The sequence below is a fragment of the Girardinichthys multiradiatus genome, chromosome 22, assembly GCF_021462225.1.
Source record: "Girardinichthys multiradiatus isolate DD_20200921_A chromosome 22, DD_fGirMul_XY1, whole genome shotgun sequence".
Taxonomy (NCBI): Eukaryota; Metazoa; Chordata; class Actinopteri; order Cyprinodontiformes; family Goodeidae; genus Girardinichthys; species Girardinichthys multiradiatus.
The window spans coordinates 387020-408778 of NC_061814.1; positions in this window are offsets into that span (position 1 = coordinate 387020).

Here is a 21759-nt window from a genome sequence, read left to right on the forward strand (position 1 = left end):
GTCTGCTGTGAAGGTTTTGTCCCATAATATTCAGGACCTCATTATAAAAGAACCAAGGAGAATGCATTTCCAGTTAGTTGTTCCATCGGATGTGGAATGAACCAAGGTAGATAGGTCCCTTTAAAGTGGTAAGTTCCACTACCTACGGACTGAGAGTGTAGCTGGATGACGCGCTGAAAAAGGTCAGTGGATATTGACACAAATCACACTGTAGGAAAGGAAAACCTCCCACAGATAGAAACCTAAAAGATATCAGAAGCACCTGAAGGATATAGTTGAAGAAATAGCAGGAGAGTGAAATAGCCACACTGTTTAAACAGTGGTGCACTCTGGACGGCTTTGCTCTAATGTTTAAAATAGCTATATTGCGATTACTTTTGTTATAAAATAGAAGCACTGCCCAAACAAAATCTAAATTGAACCTAGAGTATATAATGAAGAATGTTCGTTGTTTTGGGTTTCCACCTACTTAATCCACAAGAGGAGAAGGACTGGGTTGTACTATTTTTCTACTCTAATTACATAAAATAATTCAAACTTACTTATGGAATTGTAGTATCTTATTAAAAATTAAAAAGGGAAAGCAGAAGCTCTTTGCCTGGAATAAACTGCAGTAACTGCGATAGAGTGGTTACAGTTGCCAGCAAAAAGACAGGAAAGGTCCCTTGGTATACATATCCCCAAAGTATTGGATTCATGATGAGTTCCAGTAAATATCATATCCTCAAGTGAAATCTTGGGTGGTCGTAAATTTAAATTTAAGGACTTGGGTCTTGGGACTTGGGCACGTCTGGGGTTGGGGGTGGGATTGGCAGGGTACCTGGTCTTTTACGTGTTGTGGTGGCCTTCCTCTGATGCTTCTTTCTGTGGATCTGGCTCATGGCCAGGCACTCAGCGGCGGTCGAGTGGGTGGGGCGGTGGAGCATGTTTTGTGCCTGCACTGGTGCGGCTGGCGTGTTGTGCTTGTTGGTGTGTTTGTGAGGTTGCGGGGCAGTGGTGCATGCCATTGGCCCAGGATCTCTTGCTAGGTGAGTTTGTCCCATCTTGGTTTGGGGTTGGGGGGTCGGGTTCTGTGGAGATATATTATGTGTGTGCATCATTATTATTATTATGTTCATAACCAGTGTGGGAAATAAAATGTATAACCCGTGTTAGTATAAGACATTGTGGCCTGCAGAATTGTTATTGCACAAACCTGGCCTTGAGTGTGATGAAGCAGAAAATACTGAGAGCTGAAGGAGTGTGTGAAAAAGTAGAGACTGACTTACTCCGTGCTTATATCAGTAGATACGGGATGCAGCTGGGAGACAGGAACATGTCCTAATATGGTAGGCAGGAAAAGTGTGTACGTGACTATATGTGAGAAAAAACTGTAAACAGGGCGCTGCCCATTTTCATGTGTGTTTTAATAAAAGCAATGAGCCCAGTGAGAAGCTCCGAAGTCGTCTTGGTGTGTGGTCAGATCACATGAGAGCTTCTCCTGGGCCAGGTACTTTGACTTCAATACAACGGTGTCTGAGTGTATTATTTCAATGGGTGTGAATTCTTTCAGCTCACGGTGAATAAACGAACATGCCGAAGACCTCTCGGAGGGGGTGCTTCAACAATTGGTGACCTCCGACGTGATTCATGGCTGATTCAGGGAATTCGGACAAAGAGAGAGTGTGACAGACGAACCTCCTGACATCCAGGGGCGCCCACATCAAAAAGGAATGCAGAGCCTATTGTATTAAATTCTGCCGATTGAATTTATGTATAGGCCAAATTATCTTTAGGATGTCAGTGGTTCTGAATGTTATTACTCTGCAAAACTGTAAAAGAGTGTGCATTAAGTGAACGTGTTTAAATGGAGTCAGATATGAAAAGCTGAAATAAGGCCAAAGGTTAAAGTCCTTTTAGGTCAAAGGCCAAAGGTTAAAGTCCTTTTAGGTCAAAGGTCAAAGGGTAAAGTCCTTTAATAAGGTTAAAGTCCTTATATTGCTGAGCGTGGCGTCTCCACTTATTAATTGACGAATTAATAAGAAAAGCTAGGTTCAGGTCCTATAGTTTGGCAAGCTATAAAGTTTATAAAAACTGAGAGGTTAAACGTCCTCACAGAAAAGAGTTAGAGGCTGTTCTAAAGGGTTAGATTCCCATCTAGTGGTCACACAGAGGAATTACACAACTGACTGGGAGTGCAGTCGAATATAAATCTTTGAACACACATTCTGACTTAAAAATGCAGTTGGATTTTTAATTACTTGAGCAAAAATGAAATGCATTTATTGAATATAGGGTGAAGTGGCTTTTTGCAAAAAAAATTATCATTATTTTTATAATACCAGCACTTTCCTTACAGCAGACATATCTGTGCCCAACTGTCTGCAAACATAGAGTTATTTTTTATTTTACTTCCTTGTTGTTTCCGCATATTTGTGCATATTTCCTGTGTGCGAGTGTCTGTCACTGACTGTTGTGTTGTATTGAGGAAATACGAGCTGGAATGTGTGTGTTTCCGACTGACGCTGGATGATTATTTGGGGTAAAATAAAAAGACAAAGTACTAGATATAACTATCTGTGTGGCGGATTATAGAATAAATGTGAATATTAAGTGTTTTTGCTGATATTAAACAGTAGTGACTGTGGGAAAACGCTGACTGCGTATGTGTGTGTGTGTGTGGGTAAAGCCAGCGGAGAGCAGCTTTACCATTGCGGATGAATAAATGCACTGTGTTGTTAACAAAGACAATACAGTGATAAGCGGATTTTGTGCGCATATTGTGAAGAGTTCATTGAACATTTATTTCACAGTATTTTAAACAACATGGAAGGGACCGAGCAAAAGCTCTGATTTAAAAGAAGATGTGAAGTTTATGGAAAATTCTGTGAAGGGGGCCGAAGAAATATGTAAACGATAGAAAAATAAAATAAAATACAGATTTGAAAAACTTTTAAAACGTTTGAGAGTAATTGGTTTTGTCAAACACATTTACCTTGGCAAAACAAACCTTTACTGGACAAATTGGGTTATTTTTGAAGGTAAGAAAGAATCTGATTGGACAGTGGTACCACACAAAAATTAAACTAATCTCATGTTCCCTAAAAGACTCTGCATGAAAAGGCCTTCAGAACCGTAGTTATTTTCCACCACAGTACCAAGTTTTTAAGCATGCTTTTTCTTTATTTTAAAACAGATCTGTGTTTTTGTTTTGTTCTTGTTTTTTTAGCATAATGTTTGTCTGAAGCTTCTTATGAACTGGGTTAGGAGCAAATATGATCTGAGGTAAATTAGGAGCTGTGAACTAATAATTTTAAATCTGATTATTGTCCAAGCAGAAACAATATATTTAGCCAATCCTCTCTTCAATCTGCAGAAAGTTAACATCATTGTTCATTTTAGGAAAAGAAAAAGAAATAAAGGCTCTCTCAATACTAAAGAGGATGGTCGTCTCAAACTCCAGTCTCCTTGTTTGATTTCTTAAGGTTTAAAGATTAAAAGAATACATAGGAGTAGAAAGGTACACAAGGTAATTTCAGATTACTAAATCATAAAATATTGGAACATTTATCAGCGTTTAGATTATTAAAGAGGAGTTAGTAATATTAGTTAGTAATGATTTTCTCCCCAACTCTCAAAATTTAAATAGCCAAATTAAGGAAAATTATGTGTCTTCCTTTTAAAACATGTGGAAAAAAGTCCAGTTTGGAGTCAAGTTTCTTATTTTAATTTCTGATTAAGTCAAACACTGCAGTTTTTGTTTAGTTTGGATATACCATAAAAATGTCAACGCCGGTTTAAAATACTTCTTTACATTTAACCTGAGCAGAGAAATTCTTGAATGCAGCTGTGATCAAATTGAGCAAAACAAAAAGAGAATTATAACAATAACTGTAGTAATTATTATTACAGAGTTCCAGTACAAAGAATTAGCAAAAGGTTTCAGCATAATTGAATTTGGATTCATTTAAGAGAAAACTGTTGCTGTGCTTCTAAATACTTTGAGATCTTTTTGGACTATGTGCACTCATCTTAAAAAGCATCCTGAAGATTGTCATAACAACATTGATCAATTACAGCATTAAAAGATATGGCTGAGAAAACATATTCTGAAAAGAGATTGTTAAAAATTTATTTTAATCCTTGAAGCTTCAAATTTGGCCATTTGTTTGTCTTTGATGTTTTGTCTTTGTTTTGTTGGAATGAATGTTTGTTTATATGTTGCATGAAACAATAATCCATGTTTAGAATAATGTTTCTAAATCCTAGATTGATTAAAACTTTGAGTTTTCAGGAGAGTTAAGAAGCAGCTTGTTTCTGAGGTAGGTTCATGTTAACAGTTTTGTAGTTTAAGGTTCATTAAGATGGGTTGGAATGAAGAAACTGTGGGTCCGCCCATAGGCTGTCAATCAGAGGTTAGTTCTGCCTGACTCCGCCCACCTACCAGGTTGGTTCATGCCTTTGTTGTCATGGTAACGCTCAGTACCTCCCTTCCTGAGTTCTAACACTGTTTAAGAGACAATAGAATCAAAATGCTTGTAGTGATTGTTGCCTTAATAACATGTTTTTTGTATAATAATTAAGGATGTAGCATGACTTTTAGATTTATGTGTTTTACTATTAAAAGGTTAATGAAATAGTTTAAACTGGTTTGAAGAATTAGTTTTACATACAGAATCATCGGTGATTTATTAGATTGAAAGTTTTCCCTGGTGCCATTAAACTAACTGACAGTTCAAGATATGCCAATACTTTTTTGAGTGTGAAAACTTGTTTGGGTGCGAAAACGTTTGAAAGTGTGAATACTTTTGTAAGGTGTGAAAATTCTTTAGGGTGCTAAATGTTATACTACCAACAACACCAAGATAAAATGCAAAAGATTCATTTTACAGAGAAATATTTCCATATTTGGCTCAGATTTTGTGCATTCTTGATTTTTCCTCTTTGAGAGAAGTTAAATTTCAGCTCTGTGAGGCGACCTTGACAAAGAGATGCAGCTGCCTGAGAACAGAGATAAAACTTCTGCACAAAAGGCAGAAGCCTGTCTCTGCTGAGAGATGGGGATTGTAACTCTACCCTGCATGTGTCAAACTCAAGGTCCGCGGGCCAAAACCGGACCCCAGAAGTTTAGTGATTCTCTAGAAGTAGAGCCTTTTAATATGGTGATTGTGTGCTTGAATGTTATTTTGTCAATCAATAAGCAGTTTTGTCTACATTCTGCCACAATCTGCCTTTTGAAAATGTTTTGAATCTTGATCTTTATGTATAAAAAAAAAAAAAGAAAAATTGGCTAAAGTCTGCAGACACAAAATGAACCTGGATTGAAGCTCTAACTATGTTTATTTAATCTGAGATCTTCTCCAAATGCAACAGTATATGTCAGTCTACATGAGATACTAACAACTTCACCTACTGGTATAATATAAAGATCTGATTGAATATGTGAAACAAACAATGATGAAAGTTTTTCAACAGGTGATGCTCATCCAGGAGGAAGACAGTGTTCCTAGGAAATGCAGCTCATTCATTAACAATCAATTTTTCTCCTATAGGTGGAGGTTTTGCTGACTAATCATAGGCTGGATCTATGAAACATTATGAGCACAGACCAAATGACCAAGGTTCTGACTGACTTATGAACCTCACTGACCTGACAATGATAACATGACACCCAACAGATAACACCTTTAAGGTGGACCCACTAAGACCACCTTATTGATTCTTGGTGAATAAAAAAGAATTGAAGCGTTCAAAACAGACCTAGTGGAAACAAAAGGGGTTATGAGGAAACAATGTGCATTTTAAGAATAATAGAAGTCAAATTATGTTCAAATTTTTGCAAATAAAATGACTCTGACAGAGAAATAAGTAAGTAGTGTGTGAATGTGTGTGAATGGGAATGACTGATTTCATTGTAATGCATCTTTGAGGGACTTTAAAAGCGCTAATAAAGGTCTGATGTTCTGATGATCTTTGCCAAATTTATATCTTAATAAGGTTTCCAGAATCTTTTCTGAAAAATCCTATAAAGATAGAAAAGGTTCTACCTGTATTAAAAATACTGATAACCATAAGAAAGTTCATAGATCCGTCTTCAATTTTTCCTAATTCTTTTACAAACAGGTTATTTAAACGTTCATGTGGCCAAATGTCTGTGTTTGACTTTCTGTTTTTGTGAAATAAATGTCTGTTTCATGTTATGTAAAAATTAGAGTCCTCAACATTACCATAATAATATTAGGTCAGTTCTCTATGGTAAAATAAAAAGATTTTAACAGACGTTTAGACTTTTTCCAGTCAGGTTCAAAATGATCAGATTAGACTCAAACTTAACATAAGATGAAATGAACCTTAACATAATTACTGGACTGGACTGAAATAGAGAAAACTTGAGTTAATTGAAACAGACTTTAGTTACTTGAACTAAATACAAAGCTGACTGAAACTGTATGTTGTATCTATAAAACTGGGTAAGATAAACTAAGATTATAAGATATAATATGCCCTTCATTTTTTGTGTTCATCAGTGAGTGAGTTTTTATTTTTTATTTTTAATAAGAACTAAACCAAGCATTATTTATAATAATAGCAACTACCAAAAATAGTGATCTCATTTTTAAATGTAATAAGGACAGCGGCTACAGTGACACATTGGGAAGACCCATGTGTCAAAGGGGGGAATATGTCACATCTGGTAAAACATTAATCCTACACTATAAATGCAAATCATTTTTGCAGATCATGCATAATTTGTTGCAAACACGGGGGAAGAAATATTGCCTAGTTGTAATAGATGAACCTAGTGACACATTTCTTCCCCACATATGGTATCCCACAGATTATAAGGTCAGATAATGTAACTCATTTTATAAATAAATTAATAGAACTAAGTTCTAGAGCATTAGGGTTTCAGTTAAAGATTAAGGAAAACAATGGAAGAAACAGGGAGGCCATGGCCTGAATGCCTATCCCTGGTTAATTATGGATGAGAATAACTCCAAATCAAACTGGTCTTACTCCATTTGCCACCTACTGTACATCATTGTATAACTCCACCCACTATATTCTGAGTCTGAGATCACGTGACACCAAGTCACTGATGTAACTTCGTATTCTCAAAGAAATAGTACATGGCAGACCGTTTTCTCTGCCCTCTGACATGAATGAAATAGAGAAAGCACAACAGGAATGGGACAGCTGTTTAAAAAGCCATATTAAAAGGAGTTCCTGTTGACATGTGTCAAAAGATGAAAAATAATCCTGATTTGCAGGGAACAGACTTCACAAAGTGGGAAAAACATTTGATTCACCTTTTACATACAGCTCAGGAGGCAGAGAAAAAGAAAAGAGGAGAAAGAGCAGCTACAGAATCAGCTCCTTAAATTACAGCTGCAAGAGGCCAAAGACAAATTAAATAAGAGAAAAATGATTTAACTGAAAATGTAATGTTAGCTGCAGCTCAACCTGTTCCTCCAGCAGCACACACCCCTATGTCTATGACTGATCAGTGGCAAGAAGGGGGGTACTCCCTCCTCCACCCTATTTATTTTAATAATTACAGGTACAATGTCCCCGGTCGTGGAGGCGGATGGCATGTTGGTGGTCGGCTGGTCGTGGTGAATGGTGTGGAGCACCCAGAGGAAGGGGTGGAGCCAGCAGGGCACTGGGAGATGTGTGCTACAACTGTGCAGCGTGGGCACAGCAGATCCCATGTTGCCTGCAAAGGTGGGAGAGAACTGTCTGAATTTTTTTAGTGGACACTGGAGCTACTTATTCCACCATAACACAGCAACCTCCTAAACCACTGCTCTCTACCAAGACTGTTTCTGTGATGGGCTTCTCAGGGGCTGCATAAATTCTTCCTGTTCAGATTGGGACTCAGAGAATAACTCACCCTTTTGTGTGTTCACCCAGCACACCTGTTCATTTGCTGGGCAGAGACTTATTAGTGAAGCTGGGAGCATCAGTGTTGTGTGGTACTGATGGGTTAACGGTAACTTTTCCAGATGGTTCCTCTTTGGCATGTGGACAAATGCTTCAGCATGGACAATATTTTTACAGCCAGTTAAAGAGGAATATGCTGACATCTACTGGACACTGTTGACCAAACCTCCAAGCAGCATCTTCTCGGTGTATCAGCTGTGGAAATCCTGGATTCAAAGTCTCTGCCCCTGCACTTCTCCGCCTGACCCGCCCCGTGTCACTCTGTTCTACGACCGTTGTCACACTGAATGGTACCAGATTTGTTTAATGAAACAGTAGAAGGTAGGACATGGTTTATTTCATCCAAAAATATTTATGTGGCTCCTGAGGCTGTGGCTGCAACAGTTGATTTAACACCTGACGAAGCAGAATGGTATTTATTGTCAGATGAAGCTGTTCCTCATGTTTCTCTTTCTTTGCATCCCGAGTATCAAGCTAAGGAATTGAGAGGAGTGGTAAAGCGCTCTCTGGCAGCTGGGGACTGGCAGGACACCTCAGTCACCAACTTAATTTTGGTTACAGAGTTCTCAAAACAGGTTCCAGAGAAACCAACTGAGGGACCTCAGCCAACCACGTCCGAAGCTGAGTGGATCCTTCTGAAAGTCATCAAACGGAAGTGGTCAGAGCCCAGGTGGACGGGTCCATTCCAGGTCACAGAGAGAACCTCACATGCGGTGAGGGTCAAGGGCAAAGGAGACACGTGGTATCATTGGAGCCAGTGTGCAGCAGCAGAGGCACCACTGAGATCGCTGCCAGAGGTCCAGCAGAACCTGAGGGACAACACCAGCCCACCAGAAGACCTTCTCACCCAATTCAAGGGGCAGAATAATCCCCTAGGGTGAGAAAGCGTTCATTTACACCTAAAGGTTAGTCTACATCTTAGGTGCACTGTCAGATCAGTGGTCCCACCAATAGGGGCAGAATAATCCCCTGGTGAGACCACTTTGCTCCAGGTCAGTCTATACCTGTGAGTGAAGACCAGGACATCACACAGAAGAGGCGGATGTGACTGAGTTTTCCTCTCTTTCACTGGTGGTCGTAGCTGCTCTCCCACCGAGAACTGAACTGAACACTCTGAACTTAAAAAAAAAAAAAGGTATTTTGTGTTTCACCATATTGTTAATCCTCATCTTCCTTTGCAGGTACCTTCGAAACGAATGGGAGGTGAAAATCTAGGACCCAGGCCCCTTAAGGGTTGGGTCATGGTAGGTATAGGTGTTTTAGCATTCTTCATTGTTACATTGATTTTTGGATTGTTTTGTGAACTTCCAGTACACTGGAAAGGGTTGATTACCATTGAAGGGAAAACCGCACCTCCTCCCCGCCTTTGCTTGCGGTGGATGCTAACGAGGAGGAGGATGAAGATTAACCCGTAAGTGTAATTTACAGGGCAGGGCATCTGATATGTATTGCTGTCTAGGGAGCAGAAGGTTGGTAGAATATTATATTGGCATATTTGGACAGACTATGGAATAAATTACGGATAGACACCCTCCAGTTAGAGGGGTCAATACTCCCTGTCAAGACTTAGAAGGTTGTAAGCATCCTTGGGACTACAAAGGCCGGACAGGCAAATAGTCCCTGGGCACATGGCGTGGCATTGGAGGCAGGGTCAAAAAGCATGATGACAAACATTTCCTTCTGCTCCACAGGTTGTAATGACTGTTCAAATCTTTTACGCAGTATCTCCAATTAGTGGTGCAGTCTTAGGAGACTTCAAAAAGGGGGAAATTGTGGAGATATATTATGTGTGTGCATCATTATTATTATTATGTTCATAACCAGTGTGGGAAATAAAATGTATAACCCGTGTTAGTATAAGACATTGTGGCCTGCAGAATTGTTATTGCACAAACCTGGCCTTGAGTGTGATGAAGCAGAAAATACTGAGAGCTGAAGGAGTGTGTGAAAAAGTAGAGACTGACTTACTCCCTGCTTATATCAGTAGATACGGGATGCAGCTGGGAGACAGGAACATGTCCTAATATGGTAGGCAGGAAAAGTGTGTACGTGACTATATGTGAGAAAAAACTGTAAACAGGGCGCAGCCCATTTTCATGTGTGTTTTAATAAAAGCAATGAGCCCAGTGAGAAGCTCCGAAGTCGTCTTGGTGTGTGGTCAGATCACATGAGAGCTTCTCCTGGGCCAGGTACTTTGACTTCAATACAACGGTGTCTGAGTGTATTATTTCAATGGGTGTGAATTCTTTCAGCTCACGGTGAATAAACGAACACGCCGAAGACCTCTCGGAGGGGGTGCTTCAACAGTTCCATTGTGAGCACAGTGCTCGGTGGTGCCTTCTCTGGGGTGGCAATGCACAGGGCCCTTGCCTTGCCATTGCGGCGCGCTGTGTGGTGGAGGGTAGGATGTGGCGAGGGTACTTGAAGCAGGTCTGTGTGGAGCTTGCGCTGTGTGGGTGTATCTTTGTTGGCTTTTCAGGGATGGAGCTCATCTGTGGGGGTTTGCCCCTGTGAGGAAGGGATTCGTGGCGTTTGGGTTCAGGGGCATGTGTTCGGAATCTGTGTCCTGGTTACGGGTGGCCCTGTGAGGAAATTCATGGCTGGGTTCATGGGGTTGGGGGGCTCATGGGGTTTAGATCGGAATTCGTTGGTGGGTTGGGACTGTTTTATCCTGTGGCATCTCTGGTTAGTGGGCTGCTTTGCACCAGGCAGACCACTCTTTTGTACATGGCCCCCTCTCCGGACGGGGATGGGAGTTGTTGGGGACTGGGATTCGGGCCAGGGTCGCTCGGGTTTGGGCGGGGCCAGCACTAGTCTGGGCTGGTGCTGGGGCAGTCTGCCTGTCTTCACCCCGGATGGAAGAGGACCACCTCCTGGGTCAGGAAGCTGGTTGCCCCTATGGGTTATTGGCACCTGGACCTGGGAGTATAGAGTATGTATGAGGAGTGTGAGTGAGTGTACGACATCCATTGTTGTGTGTCTTTACGTTGGGTGTGTGGGTGTGAGTGCTTTTATGTGTACGCATGAGGCCTGGAATGTGTGATTGTGACTGTGTGTGCCTGTTTTTGTGTCAGGTTGCTGCTCCCTCTCCTGGATCAGGAGAGATATCGACAATACTTTACATTGGTTTTTCCTTCACCTGAGGGAAAACCAATGCAAAGAATTGGTTGTGCCCCTCAATACCACTTTATGCCTTTCCACTTCATACCCCTTAGGTACCACTCTTTGTCCATCAGGGGGCATGAACTGGCACCTAACGAACACCAAGTGGAAGGGCATAAAGTGGTATTTAGGGAAAACCACTTCATTTACTTCTTAATTTCAGCAACATTGCAAGTGTTCACCTGTCGACAGGGTTTTGTTAAGAACGACCAGGAGATGTGCCTCTGTTAATTTAGTGAGAATGCTCCACTGGGAAGAACCTGTAAAATTAAGGGCATTGATTCAATAGGCCTTCTTTCCCCTCATGACTCTCCATACAAAGGTATTGGAGGTGCCCATCCGCTCCCACTTTTTGCTCTAATCGTAACAACCCTGGGGGCACTTTCTGATTGTTTGTGGGATATAGGAGTGGGCTACAAAAGGTGGGCTCATTTCAATCTCAGTCGAAACCTTTTCAACGGTACCAAGCTTTCATATGACAAATGTTTTTGCGTGAAATGAAAACAAAAAAGATAAGTCATTCAAGAAGTCCCCAATGCAAAGTATTGATCATGCCCGCCAGGACCACTTTAAGCTGCCTCTTCTGGGGTCCAATGTTTACAGGACATGGGAGTGGGCTACGGAGACCCCAGTGGGCTCGTTTCAATCATCAGGGAGCCTCATGAGTCTGTGCTTTTCGACAAACTTTTGTGCTATCAGGATGCTTGTATTATTTATTATTTAATTAACCATTCGGTCTATCATGTATTGTCCTGGTAATACCAGCCCAATATGGCGGTGGTATTAAGACTCGAGATTGGGAGGGCATATTATCGTCTGTATTAGAAATACAGACGATAATATCTTTAGTAAAGACCATAGTTTCTTTAACTTCCATTTAATTATTTAAAATCAAATCATGGTGGGTTTAAAGTTTGGGAAACATACACTTTGTTTTATCCAGAACTCAAAAGAAACAGTAATTGTCGTTTTAGTCCTAAGCGTTAAAGTTTGGTGCTGGAACCTAAAGTGTGTGTAGTAATTATAGTGTCAGTTAAATCAAAGCAGCAGCAGGAGGGTGATGGCCTCCTTCCATCTTCTCTTTCTGTTTCCCAGTCAGCACTGACATACCTCACCACACAAGCACACAGGCGAGAAATGAAGTGTGAGGAATCTTTGATAGCTGTTGCTAAAGTTAAGAAACACAGTCTTCGTACATTATGCAGGCACATTCTTATATCATTACTATACAAAGAGTTAAGATCTAACACATGGATACAGACTCATAGTGTGCACGTACTTGGAGAGGCCAAACTGAAACTATGAGTCAGTTAGCAGAGATGTTGTCATCAGCCTAATGGTCAGTTATTGTGATACTCTGTCTCTGGTTCATTGGCCTCTGTGGTCAGATTCAATTTCAGCCAGTATGACTGTGTGCTGCTCCACCATTATCTGACAAATATTTCTTGCTGCCTCAGGCTTCGGGGGTCCGGCCAAATTTTAAGGCCAATTGACTTTTAATATGAATCACGATGGGATGCCAAGGACTCATCCAGTCATTTGAAATTAACACCCTGGAGCACACACCCTGTTGTAAATGGTCACATGTGATGCACATACACTCACACACATGCTTAGAAATGAACAAACAATTATTAATGGCTTGACTGATGTGACTTGTATGATTGTTTTTCCTGTTTTCAGACATCATGTGGTGCAGTCTTTGACACCTGTAGTGTTGTCTACAGCAAATTCTGTGCTGTCCATTATAAAAGTGTTTGCACTGTACACTGCCCAAATGTAGCCTCTGGTTTCACACTAGTTTGTCAGTTTTATAGGCCTTCCAGCTAATTCCAGCTCAGCAGTATATTATTTCTGTTTTTGTTCCTCTGTTTTGTTCACAAGACAATAGGGTCAAAATTAAGGGCCATGCTGTCAATTTTTAAAACAAGCCTTTTACGTAAATTAAAAGTTTGAGGGACTCAACATGCTTCTTCTTGGCATGGAAGCCATTGTCACCTGCTGATGATACTCAGCTATATTTATCCATAGAACCTGATTAATCCAACTAGTTAGGTTGATTACAGGGATGTCCAGAACATGACATTAAATTTTCTGCTTTTAAATTAAAAAAACACAGGAATTGTTGTCTTTAGACCAGAGTCTTTGAAAAAGAAACTGCTTAGTCAATCAATTAATCTGGATGGCATTAAATTGGCCTCTGGTAGTATGTCATTTAACATGTCATTTAAATCCCATATCAAACAGGTTTCTATGATTTCCTTCATTCACCTCCAGAATATTACCAAAATTAGAATTATCCTGTCCAGGACTGAGGCCGAAAAACTATACCATGCATTTGTTACTTCAAGGCTTGTACTCGTACTCGTCATCTTCCACTTTATCGTGGGGGCAGCAGACTTAGTAGAGACGCCCAGACTTTCCTCTCACCAGACACCGCTTCCAGCTTCTCCAGGGGAGCCCAAGGCATTCCCAGGCCAGCCAAGAGATATAGTCCCTCCAGCGTGTCCTGGGCTGTACCCTGGGACTCCTTCTGATGGGATGTGCCTGGAACACCTCCCAGGGTAGGCTTCACTTTTTATTTCGGCTCAGCTTTTTCTTCACCACAACAGACCGCCAACAATTCAACCAACACTACCAAGCAAAATGAAAGAATAAGGAAAACCATGAACTATATACAATATGAACAAGGGAATCAAAGAGGGTTAAAAACCATGGCCAATAGAGTGATGCAACATTACCATTGAATGTTATTCGTGTTTGAGAAGCAAGGATTATCTTGAGGAATCTAGAAATGAGGTTGCGTTAATCTTAGAACAAAGTTAAACAATAATTGTTATACCTTCAAACCACCAATCATAATGCAACATCAGATAAAACATTTTAATAAAATAATATTTCAAAGAATGATTTGCTGAATAAAACCCAACCTTCTGGATAACTTCGTAGTATTGTTTAATTAGTAGTCTAAGTAAAATGACATTTAAGGAAATATTGTTTTGAATGGCATTAGGAATCATTTTGGATAAATGATTCCTAATGGTGTTTAATTAGCTATCACATTTAGTAAAATATTTAGGGAAATATTATTTTCTAGTTTGAAAACTAACTACCTTTCTGGATAAATGATTGTTAATGGCCCTCACTTGGTGATGAGGAAGCCTATGGACTCTTGAGAGGCCTGTTCACATTAGCTGAGCAGATAGCCTGCTAGCACTTAGATAGCTGTGTTTTCTCAACACAAACATAAACATTATTCAGATTATTTCATCCTAAACTAATTTCTCTGCCCAAAACACCACCTCTTACGTTAGCGGTTTGAGGAGCGAAGTTGTCCCGGTCTTTCAAGTGTGGACTGAACCGCAGACTTTTACGGCTGCTTCGTAGCAGCTATGTGGGTAGCTTACTCTAACTGGACATGCATGTAGGGAGGCATGTGATCCTGCGGTCCCAATGCTTTCTTCTCCAGGCCGTGGGGGAAAAAACCGCTTCAATTAGAAAGGGTCTCTGCCAAGAGCTCTCTGGACACAGGTTACTTCTATAGGACTTAGAAGAGAAGTCAAGCATTGCTTGTATTATTCACTCCCTTTTCGTATGAACGCTGGATTGTGTGAGCACCAGATCAATCCTTAACTTTGCAGTTGCTTCCAATCGGCGGGTATTTGACTGTTGGATTGCAGTTACATTGGATCCAAGGATTTTGCAAAGTAGAAGTCTTATACTCGCCTGAGAGGTTAAACACCTTCAGCTGATGCGTTTCTCTCTATTAGCTTCGGGGCTGCAACCAGATTGAGGCAGCCATGTTGGAACAAGGCTCTTTTATTTTAGACTGATGTCACAGAAAGTCCAGCTATGTCTCCTCCTCTTACTGGGCTGGGTTAGGCATAGGTAAGTGTGATACTGAAAAGTGTAGAAATGTTCATACTGCCACTTTTTGTATAATTCAGAGTCCATGTTCATCCATGTTGTAATTCATGGCTGGGGTCCCAACACCCTTCTTTAGACAGCAGCCCTGCAATAAAAGACACATAGCTACTCCCTTACCTGCAGCAGCTCACTTGAACATTCATGGTTGAGTATAAAACAGTGAGCTGCAGCAGGAAGTTTAAAAGTTTGCTAACATAGAAAGTAGAGCCTCTGAGACCTTTTTCTGAGGCAAATGCAAATGTTGGGAGGTACTCTGCCTATAAGGTTGATGAGCAGGAAAAGCCGAAATGCAGAAGGACACTAGAAGTTAGCTGTGCTAATGCTCATGACCAAAACATCTGATGTATGAGAGCAACCTAAAACGGTCAGTAAAGCTCCTGTATCTGCAAACGTTAAGTAGTAAACCTCTCACACAACATAAACTAACATTATTGGCTTAATTATTAGTTACTTGTAGATAACCTCATCGCAATGGTGTTTTTAATCTGTACTCCCCCATCATTTTGCAGTTCGCACAGCCCAATGCTCCATTCTACTGTGGGTATGAATTAACGCAGAAATATAACCATCAGCTACTAAAAGGCAAAGCCATGAAATGATCCCTCCTTCCCTCTTCTGTTTAGTAGTAAAATCATTAGCCGCAAATGTGGAATCATAATCAGGCTTATAATAACAATGGGAATAAATATTAGGTAACTGTGGACCCACAGCTCTGCTCTGCTTCAACGGTCCACCGTGGGTCTGCTTCAGGCCTGTAATTTTAAAACTGAAGATGTGCAATCCATTAGATCAGGAGTCCCCAAACCCCGGACTGCAGTCCAATTCCAGACCCAGAGAGCATTTTTCCGGACCGCAAAGTATTTTCTTATTTATTATGTCGCTATAGACATTTTATTCCTGCTGGTTGCCGGAGTCTGACTTTTGAACAGACCCGACAGGAAGCTATGTGAGTCAGCTACATTCTGGTCCAAATTCCAAGCCAGCTTGTGGAAGTAATACAACATAGTTGTATGCAAACTGCCAGAAAACAACAAAGACTTGGGTTGCTAAGTTACTACCATGGGAGCTCACGCTGGCTCATAGTAACAATGAATTGGTGGTGCACAGATGAGTGAGTAAGAGAAGGTGGTTTTGTCAGACATAAATAAAGTGAAAATGGCACATTTATAGATGTATGGACAGAAGCATACACTTCCCTTTCAACTTCCGTAGGGTGTAAGGCCTGTCTGCCACTTCATACTTTTCTTGTCTTTGAAGCATCTCCCAAAACAAAGGCAGAAGAAGAGAAGATATGAATTCACCCAAAGTTTAGAAGGTCAGAGGATGATCAGAAGCTGGCTGAGAGCTACGTGTATTTCAGTTTCTCTGCCATTGTGTTTTTAGAACTTTGTGTTCATATCTTGCTTTTTTTGTTCATGAATCCATTTTGTGCATCAAAAAGCCTGCAGAGCAGTGTAAGAAGAAAAAAAACAGGTAACCTCTGTGTCCTTCTCTGACTCTGTCCATGGTTTTAAACAGGGTTTGGATCAGATTTTATAGAATTTAGACAATAAAACCACTATTGTGCATCCCAATTGCTTACAAAAATGTAATTTGAAGACAAATATATTGGATTAAGTCTAATCAAACAGTCAAAAGGTACCACTATTTCTAAAGTAATTTTCCTACCCTAAAACCTACCCTGACCTTTCCTAACCCCTCTACTGCCCTTCCCTCTATTTCCCTTCTATTTGTACAGTCACCTCTGATAGAACCTGAGAAGTGGTCTTTCTAGTAACTCATGGTTAGCTTTGAAATTTACTGCATTGCTATGTACTCATTTGTAAGTTGCTTTGGATCAAAGTCAAATGCCAAATTCAGAAACATAAACAGATTACAGGATTACTACTATTCAGAAGTAATCACATATTCATATATCTGTGACTTAATATAAGTCGCTTTTGCATTTCTGTGCTGATATTCCTAGAATATGGTTAAAATGTTAAATTAATTTCTCACAAAAAGTAGTTTAAGATGTCTTTAAGGAAGTTAGAAAGTAGGCCTCAAAACTTAATCTATGCAGTCAGTTAATCAAGAATGTGCCTACATTTTAAAATGTACTACGGAGTTTTTGGAGCAGGAGTGCTTCGCTCGATTACAGGCTTAGCATGCTGTGGGGGTGTGTTTTCCTCTCTAACCGGAGCCTGATCTCAGCATTTCACATTGTCATTTTACGCTACTTGCTGTTTTGGGCAGCTGAAAGTGGATATAAAGTGCTTAGCAGAAGTGGTGAACAACTGCAACCAGATCATTACATTTTTCTCCTGAAATGTTTGACATTTTCATTTAAAGTTGTCATGGTATGACATCCTTGGACTTGGTTTGTGTTTTTGTGTTAACTGTGCTTAGGTCTATGTTTTCCTTTATTGTTAATTAGTTCTACCTGTCCCTTATGCCTCCATGTCTCCTTGCCACACCTGTTCTTAGTTCCTGTGATTACCTGCCTTTGTTTTCTCCCTGTATATTAGTTGGTCTGTGTTCTTTGTTCCCTGCTGGTTCCTCCGTCACTATTCCTCGTTCACTACCCCTGTTTATGCTCAGTTTTGCTACGTTACAGAACTATGTACACATGTAAGTTTTTGGCTCGTTTGTACTTGCTGGATTATGTTACGTTTTGGAGACCTTTAATTAAAAAAAAGTCTTCCTCTCATCATGCAGCCAAGCCGCTGGACTCACAGCATGCAGCCGGGTCTACAGAGCCTCAGCCGGCTGCCGCCGAGTCTACAGAGCCTCAGCCGGCCGCCGCCGGGTCCACAGAGCCTCAGATCCTAGTTTCTGAGTTTCCTGAGGGGTCTGAGGACGGACCGCCTCTCATCCTAGTTCCTGGGTTTCCTGAGGGGTCTGAGGACGGACTGCCTCAGATCTTGGCTCTAGGACTCACCGACTGTGCTCCTGGGCAGTCTGACACCACAACTGACTCAGGGCCTGACCCTTTGCCTGATACACCACAGCCCGACTATGTGATGACTGACTTTTTGACTGACCGTACGCCTGACAATGCACCTGACAATGCACCTGACGACTCTAAGCCTGGGTCCACACCGGACGCCAGGTTCAAGTTTCTGAGGATCTCGCCACGTCACAGACCGCCTGACGCCTCGCTTCGTGGGCTTCCGGGCATCTCTGCTGCCGGCCTCCAGGCAGCCTGCATCCTCGCCGCAGACCTCCGAGGCGTCTGCATCCTCGCCGCAGACCTCTGAAGACCTCACGTCTTGGGTTCCTCTGGCCACGTCGCCGAACTCCTGACCTTCAACTTCTTCGTTGCTGGCTTCTCCGCCGCTGGCCTCCTGATCATCGGCCTCTTCGCTAGCTACTTCGCCGCAGAACTCTGTGGTGCAGGTCCGGTCGCCCGCCTGAACTCTGTTTTTTTGGCTCGACTCATGTTTGTACTTGTTGGATTATGTTACATTTTGGAGACCTTTAATTAAAGAAAAGTCTTCCTCTCATCATGCGGCTGCCAAGCTCTTATCTGCACTTTGGTCCGATCCAAACCCAGAACGTGATAAAAGTAGGTATTTTATAAACTGTGTCGCCACAGTTTTTCCAATTAAAATTAATTTTAATTGCCTTTGTAAACACTTTTTTGTATGTAAATTTATATTGAGAAAAGTATTTTAATAGAGTACCCCTTCAATTTTCCTTATATATAAAACATACACATTTTCCTAAGATTGCCTTTTCATGGAAATCTTATTTAGTGTAGTGTGAACTCTATAATTTTCTATTTTTCATGGTTTTATGCAGACAGCTCTGCAGGAGGGGAGACCACAGTTCCAGTTTTGGATTTGGTTTTCCAAAAGCCAGTGATCCTCTTCATCGTCATGTCCTGCCATAGTCTCATCATTTTCGTTTACATTCTATAAATATTTGCTTTTGATTAGACAGTAATTGTATCAATTCCCTGTACCTGCCAACTGATTATCTGTTTGTTTGTTATTTTTATTCTACAAAATGAAATTTTTCCTGAAAATATTATGTATCTGAATCTGTGTTTAGTAGTTATTGTAAATGAACAACAACTCTGGCCCGATGCAGGTTGGTAAAAAATAATTTTCGAAATAATTATTTAGGCTTTCCCTGTTTATGTATCCAATGTAAACTTAAGGAGTAATGGAAGGAAACAATCAATTGTATAACTCTAAAGCTGCTCATCATGTATTATTTGTCAGTTGAGACAAAAAAATAATTTTGAAGCTAATAGTCTTTCGAAGGGAGTAAAGGAGCAAAGCCAGCTGTGTGTTCTCCAACTTGTTTTGTGAAAAAATTATGGAATATGGGCTTCTCTTACAACTTTCTCCAGTCACAAACAGAAGTGTGGCTAAACAATTTCAAGAAATGCTGGATAGCGTTTACAGGAGAAGGGATAAAAAGGGCATTTCTGAGGTCTAAAAAACCATGGCTAAAGAAAGCAGAGCAAAATTTCTCTTAAAAATAATTTTGATTTAGTTCATTTAATTTAAGAAATTGTTTTGGTTACTTTCTGTCTCGAATTCTATGCTTGCCACACTGTTAGTGATGACTTTGTTAGGAAATGGAGTTGTAGCAAATGGCAAATGTTCGTCTTTGAAATTAACGTTAGTGTTGGAAAAATTGTATATTGTTTTTATTTTTATCTTATATTCTTTTCCTTTTCTTTCATTTGACTATTTGATTTTATAACCATTCATGATGTTTGTGTGAGGATGTGTGAGTTGTCTGCAGGCAAAGGTCATAAATGGAGCCGGGAAGGAAGCGGTCCAGTTGAGGAGGTCATAAAGATGAAGGCTGATTGTGCTGAACAGAAGATGCACTGATCCTGGAAGATGGAGAGACTGTGGAAGTGAGTTGTTAAAAGATAAAGGAATGTATGACCTGTTTACGATGCAGCTGTTGTTTCCCATCCTTTAGAGAACAATGTTTTTGTAAATAGGGACCCCCAAAGATAATAAAAAGAGAGGTACAGGCAGATGCTGTTCAGAGCGGTGCGAGATTTGTAACTGAACACATCTTGACCGTTCTCCTCGACTCGAGTATATAATTAATTCTTTGTCTCTCTCTCTTCTTTTTGTGATGTTATAAGTATTTTAGGTTGTTTAAACCTGACATTAATTTGGTCCTTCGAGAGCCGGATTCCAACTACGCCTGATGGTTCCAGCGGGTCGGTAGACTCCAGGAAAAGACCGTGCGCACGGCTGTCTTCAACAGACACACAGACCCTTTCCGGGGCTGGATTTCGGCCCGCCCGCTGGGATCTGACGGCTGACGGAACTCTGAGAGAGAGGAGAGGACAAAGTGGTGAGTTGAATCTGGATTTAAAACAAAAGTGTGACGAATGACTGGGGGTAATTGCATGAAATAAAACAAAACCCTGTATTTCTTAGGCACTAACAGGTAACAGCAGTGCGCCGGAGTTCTGCTTAAAGTATTAAGGTGTAATACTGAAAATTCCGTGTTTCCAGGACGGCGGAGTCCGCATTTAAGTATTTTAAACAACAAAAATACTAAGAATATTCCGCGTTTTAAATGTGTGCATGTGAGAAATAAATGGAGGATTTAAACCACTAGGTTTTGCCTCATACCAAAGCAGTAGGATTGTAAGTGACTAACTTTTGTGGAAGCAAAGGCAAGAATTCTCCACTCGAAAGAGTTGAAGTGAGAATTACCACAAACGGAGATTTTTCTGTCACCCTACTGAAGAGAAAAATCCAGTATTTAGAATACCCTAGGTATTTATATGCTGGACCAAATTAAAAAAAAAAAAAAAAAAAACATGGGAAAAGGGCGAGTAAATATAAATTGAAAAACGAACTACAATGCAAAGATTGGAAGTTCATAGAAGCACAAGATCCGAGTAAATTAAAATATTTAGATAAATGGATAACCACATATAATTATGATGGTCGATTAAACTCTCAAACATTTGTCAATCTACAGGATGCAATAATTAAAAGAACAAAACGTGACCCAAGAAAAATTGAAAAAGAAGGTTATGAGGATGTAGATTATTGGTTAAAATTAGCTAAAAGGAGAGAGGAAGGAGTAAAGAAGCGTAAGGAGGAAGAGAAAGAAAAGGAAGAAGAAAATTGTAGGAAACAATTATTGTTTCATAGAGCAGAAGATAATGAGACTGGGTGTATTGGGGCTCGACGGGGACAACCAGGAAATGCAGCTATACAACCACAAGGAGCACAAGAGCAGGATGAACAGATAGATGAGCAACCACAGGTACATGCAACAGCTGTAACCTCATCTACTTATCCAGGTTTGCCCCTACAAGATCCACCACCTGAATACCCCACTCCACCGCAGACTAGATCAAATAAGATCTCCCTAAGATGGTCTAGACAGCATGGGAGAACCTTTTCTCCAACTTTACTCACTCCCAAGAGTAGTCCCCACAGCTCCTAAATTATCTCATGACAAAAACCCTCGTCTAGCAGAAACATATCCCATGATACAGGTGGCCAATCCAAACGTTGGAGATAATCAACCTCCTGCCATTTTGGTATATAGAACATGGACAATGGAGGATGTTAAAAAGGCTGTGGAGGGAGTAACTTCCCCCAGAGAGGATCCCATCCAGTGTGGAGAAGATTTAGAGAGTCTTAGGAGATCTTATCATTTGAATGGTGAGGAAGTTCAACAAGTATGGATGACAGTCACAGGTACTGACTGGCATCACGTTAAGGGAAATTGGAACCCTATACACAATGACGCAGTACTTGCACA